Consider the following 6,381-nt stretch of genomic DNA (forward strand, 5'->3'; position numbering starts at 1 on the left):
AACAATTGAAACATTATATTAATTGATTGTGTAGTGTATTTTATAAAATTTTCTTAAATATTTTTAAGAAAATTTTATAACAACGACAAGAGCACTTCCACGGAACAGCCCTAACTAAAATGCCCGACCTCTTTCTTGTTAATATAATTTCCTACCTTCGCTTGAATTTTAAGAAGTTTTAAAAAAAACCAAGAAAAGTGTGAAGAAAAAAATAATCATCGGTGTACTTAAATTTATACTCTAATAATTTATTATTGTAATTATTGAAAGAAATTAAGAGCCGAGATGGCCCAGTGGTTAGAACGCGTGCATCTTAACCGATGATTTCGGGTTCAAACCCAGGCAGGCACCACTGAATTTTCATGTGCTTAATTTGTGTTTATAATTCATCTCGTACTCGGCGGTGAAGGAAAACATCGTGAGGAAACCTGCATGTGTCTAGTTTCAACGAAATTTTGCCACATGTGTATTCCGTCAACCCGCATTGGAGCAGCGTGGTGGAATATGCTCCAAACCTCCTCCTTAAAGGGAGAGGAGGCCTTTAGCCCAGCAGTGGGAAAGTTTACAGGCTGCTAATGCTAATAATGCTAATTATTGAAAGGAATTATATCAAGACTGTTAAAAAATAACGTAAATATCTTCGAAACACATTTGTTATAAAAACTAAATAAAATATTTTCATATTTTATAATAAGCCACTGTATAATATTATCATACAAACATACAACACAATAAAAAGAAGGTTATACGTAAAGAATAATTAATAACCTCAACAGCCAATAAAACAATTAATAATACTTCATTTTGGCAGCTTTTTTCAACAATTGTCAGATTGTATTATCATCAGAGTCAAAACTGTGTGCACAATTTAACCTTAATCGGTTAAGTAATGAAATTCAGTTGGTTGTAAGATTTGACCCAGACACTAACAGTGTTAGTGTTGCCTAATTCTAAATATAAATATTTTCCCGCTGTGTTGCATTCCAGAAGTGCACAAATAGAGTACGGTTTCAATATATAACATTTATGTGCAACCTTTGTTTATTTAATCCGCTAGAAAAACCGACTTATGGGGTCCCCCGCTTCATGTGGGGGGTATGTGGGACTCACCGGTAACCGAGTGCCGGAATAAACCAGCGCTACCCTCTACGCCGCGGGATCGTTTGTGCATATAACCGTGACGCCCCGACGGTTGGTTCGCCTATGCGGGGAGAAGTTTCGCGTGTTCTTCGGAGGAGCGAGTCAGCGTAGGCATTATCCTCACACAACCGCATCGCACATTCCGTCTGCGACATGACGTTTTCATAGAGAAAGACCAACACCTTAACATAAGGTCCAGCGCTGGACCCCCAAGCGGAACATTCCATCAGAGTGTGGTGTCCCGTTTATGTACAGCCTATTCCAATGACAAGATAAATAAAGATAATTAAACAGCTTTGACATTGACATGACATCAGTGACATATTAAATAATTTATCCATGGCATTCGTAATTAATTAATTAAAAAATTACAGATTTTTGGAAATTGGGAAGTAACATTAAATTGGATATATATAGGTAGTTAGTGGAATAGTGTTGTAATATAAATAAAGATATATTAATCAAAAACTGTTAGTAGTGCACAACATAAAAGAGTTATTAGTGATTTACTAATATGGATTGGTTGTCTTTACACCTACTACCATTGAAATAAACTATACATAATATTTTAATAACTCTTCACCATACACTATAGTGTACAGTGCGGAATGTGTGAGAAAACCAGCATCTTTAAGTATTAAAGATTTTTGTTTACAATATTACACATAAATAAGCGTAAGATTGATAAAAAAAAAATAAACAAAAAAACAAGTTATTTATGTTATATTGATTTACAGAAAATGCCTAAAAACGAGGTCAAATGCGTTCTCGGGTAGATTGTTAAAATATATTACTATAATTGCAAGTATATGTTTTTTGTTAAGATTGAGTATTTAGTGAAATGTAAATGTTTTAAACGTAACTTTACAATGATATCACGTAAAAAATTTACCGTACAAAATCCAGGAAATTGTATGCTAATAGAAATGTCACTTGCAAATAGGCGTACTGTATCGGACATACTCATTATGTACGGCTAATCTTCATCGTATGTACATATATGAATTTTTGAATACAGCAATCGTTACTATCGAAGATTACCTATGTATAAACATAGGTATATTAAACGAAAAAAAAATAAATGACGCACATGTTTTTATATTATATTTCATCAACTTTATTTTTTCATTAATTTTTTTGTTCGTTGTTCATAATGAACATTAGACCACATACCCACATTTAACAGTATCTTCGTAGCTATATGCGTCAAAAAATACTATAGTTAAAGACATTATAAATATTTGAAGATAAGTCATAATGACAATTTAATTTTATAGAAGTGAAAATAAGGTCTTAATTTCCATTAAATTCGAATTCGATTATGAAGATAAATAATATAGGATAAGAATATACATTTATTTTAACAATATATGCGTTATATTGTTAAAATAAATGTATATTCTTATCAATATATATTATAAAATAGCTTTTATTCATTTTACGATTTCCGCCTTTTAAGTGTTTGTAAATTATGTTAAGTGAAGTCACTGATAACTCACAAGAGACGCTTCACAGGCCTCGACACCTCGCCCCTTTTGTTGTTAATGTGGTGAAAATGTATTTCACAAAATTCAGTGCACATTAACATTAGATGAAAACCGGGGTGAGAAAGCTCCCGATTTTACTAATTCACCTTACAAACAAGGTTTTAAGGGCTACAAACGTAAGCATTTAATAAATATGAAATTAAAACGCTACCTTCAACTGTTTAGTTCGTGAATATTTTATAAGTTATTAAATTTGTCGCTCATTATTAACCGACATCCAAAAGAGGAGGTTCTCCTATGCTATATACTAGCTGTGCCTGCGACTTCGTGCGCGTTTATATTTAACAAAAAAGTTATTGTTGTATCCTAAGTTACCTCTCATTATCATAAGCTATCTGCCGGTGAAAGTCCCATCAAAATCGGTCCAGCCGTTCCAAAGAGTAGCTGGAACAAACTGATAGACAGACAAAAATTTTAAAAATGTTAATGTGGTATATGTACCAGTATACATACATATGCATTTAGTAAAAAGCGGTTATTTTAATTTTACAAACAAAAACTCCAATTTTATGATATATGTTACGAACCCAATATCGGTTAATTTTTATTTATTAGCCGATTTTGATGATCATTTTTCCGTTTGGTCCCATATCTTAGAAGATGGTCCCATCACAATTTCATTGTGATTGCATATACACTCAGGCAAATTATTGGAAACGTTTTAAGTATGGTAACATTAAATTAACAATATAATATATAATCTAATAACCTTAATCGCATCGCCAGTTATATTTGGCAAATAAATAGACATATGTATTATAAAATCCATTGTACACATAGGTCTGCTTACATAATTCATTGAGATCTACGTCTCGGCTTATGTTATGAATAATATCATTTACTTTCTGTATATCCTGTGCTATTTTATCATCATAAATCTACTCGAAGAGCTATAGTCACGTTATTATTTTTTATTATAAGTAAATCTGCGATAAATCGTAACATATTTTTTATATTAAAGGCTTATTATAAGGCAATCCTTCCTAGTAAAATACGAGAGTTTGGTTGTTGATTTGACCTTATGATTGTAATTATGAACGTGATTTATTTTATCGACTAATTACCTTTATGGTTATTTATTTTAACAAAAATGTATTTGTTAAATATATAAATTTTCTAATGAGTTGCGAGGTAATCTCATCAGAAGTAACAGGTTTAAGTTGAAGACTTCAATTCAAACTTATTCTTAACTTAACCACAAAACTTAGTGAAACTTACGAAAATTATCCTTTCGTAATAGTATTTCGTGTAATTATGAATATAGAAATATATTTGTTTCCTATAATTATTATATTTATAGTAAATATAACATAAATGTAATACTAAATTATAAAACTTCCACCTACATGACTTACTTATATAAAATTTTAGTAAGGGTAATTCTTCATGTTGTTGTTTTTTTTTTTATAAGCCGTGATGGTCACGGAGCACATTTTTCATTCAGCCTACACGAACAAGAGTTGTTTTGTGTATTGTGAACGAAGCGAAACCTTCCTGCGAATTAACATATTACACGACAGAATACGTTAATTTTTCTCCGTCTATTTACATGCGTGAAAAATATTACACGAAATAATTCGAACAACATAATTTAGTCTTTTACATTTTCGTTTTTCATTTTTGGACGCATTCCATAATTTACAGCCCTTACGAGAATTGCAAATTGCGTTAACCGAAAAATGAGTTCTATAAAAATCTATTGTTATATTCAAGGTATGAATAATCTAACTTTATTTTTAACACCAAAGTTATTTTAATGGCTCGAGTGTTGACACGAATTACGAAATGTTTTGGAGTGTAGCTTGTGAATTGTTATATTTTTTTTGTTAGTGTATAGCTTTATCTACTTTAATTTTAGGTATGTTATTTAATATACATTTAGTACCTAAATATAAAAACTCGTAAATATTGAAGTTCTAAGCCAAGACTAAATTTTCAGGCGCTTATTTGTGTTTATAAAACATTTCGTCAATGTTGAATAAAAGTATCGTGATAACGTGTCGTGACAATATGTGTGGAATATACTGCAAACCTTTCCTTAAAAGGGTGAGAGCGCTTAAGTCTAGTAGTGAGATATTTACAAGATGTGACTTAATATTGTTAGCATTAAATTTTAATTGAACGAAATTCTTGATATACATTTCCGTTTAATTAAAACCATAATTTGAAAATACCTGCTACATTAATATTCCAAAGATGACTATTTTCATGGAATTTACAAGCAACGGTTGCTTCGGGTTATATTATGTTCACTATTAAAACGAGGTGCAGTCGTGTTCAGAATATCAATACAGTAATCGGAAAGCCAACCTCAAGCAAAGAAAATGTACTTGATAATGCATAAGGTAGTATGAAGGAAATTGCTATTCTTATACAATACATAAATAAACAAGTTTTATAACTTTTTATTGGACCAAATGTATTTCTTTAATTCTTTATAACATTTATATTGGTATAATTTTTAACTATTTTAATACCATAATAATTCTTTTTTTTATGTCATAGGGGCAAACGAGCAGGAGGCTCATCTGATGGAAAGTGATTACCACCGCCCATGGACAACTGCAACAGCGAGGGGCTTGCAGGTGCGTTTCCGGCCTTTAAGGAATGAGTACGCTCTTTTCTTGGTGCCCAAGTCGTATCGGTTCGTTTATAATAATTTTTCATTCATATTTATGTTTATATGCCGAGATAGCCCAGTGGTTAGAACGCGTGCATCTTAATCGATGATTTCGACACCACTGAATTTTCATGTGCTTAATTTGTGTTTATAATTCATCTCGTGCTCGGCGGTGAAGGAAAACATCGTGAGGAAACCTGCATGTGTCTAATTTCAACGAAAATTCTGCCACATGTTTATTCCGCCAACCCGCATTAGAGCAGCGTGGTGGAATATGCTCCAAACCTTCTCCTCAAAGAGGCGGCCTTTAGCCCAGCAGTGTGAAATTGACTGGCTGCTAATGTTAATGTGAAAAAATGTTTTTTAAAAATTTATGTTTAGTAGATTCGTTGATTTAGTAAAATATCTTATGAAATTCTCAGTGGCAGGTAATTTGAAGTTTTATACTACCGTGTCTCGGATAGCACGTGAAAGTCGTTTTTCTGCGGCGTATATCTCTCCTTACGGTGACTGCCCCATCAAGAAATGACATTTAGAATATAGAGTATGCATATATGTTTATGTTTACACACACACTTATTTTCTGCACTATTGTCTATTTCTTCAAGTTTGTACTTCAGACGAATAAGAGATTTTACTACTACAATAAGTCAAGCTTTATCTTGCAATCATAATTAGTATCATATTTGGTTTTTCACTCATTGAAAATCTTTTCATTAAATATCGATATCGATGTTTCAAATTTGTCGGGCGTCTGTGACATCAATTTTTTTTTTACATTTAACATTAAAATATTTATAATTTTAAAACATTTCATTTCTTTGTTCAATTATTATATTAAAAAAAATTTAGCAAACAGTTACAAAGTAGCTTTGCATTTACTTTGAATCTCTCTTAGTTAGTTGAAATATATATATTCATATGATTTACATTTACGAGTATTATGTATGGTATGGTACATTTAACTCCCAGTGCATCGGAAAGCAAAACCCTTTACAGCAATTTACATAGCTTTGTATGCACAATAGCAGCTAGGAATCTCGCTCTCCAAATGTGACACAGACAAGTGTATGC

Source organism: Vanessa atalanta, chromosome 8, assembly GCF_905147765.1.
Source record: "Vanessa atalanta chromosome 8, ilVanAtal1.2, whole genome shotgun sequence".
In the NCBI taxonomy this organism is placed as follows: domain Eukaryota; kingdom Metazoa; phylum Arthropoda; class Insecta; order Lepidoptera; family Nymphalidae; genus Vanessa; species Vanessa atalanta.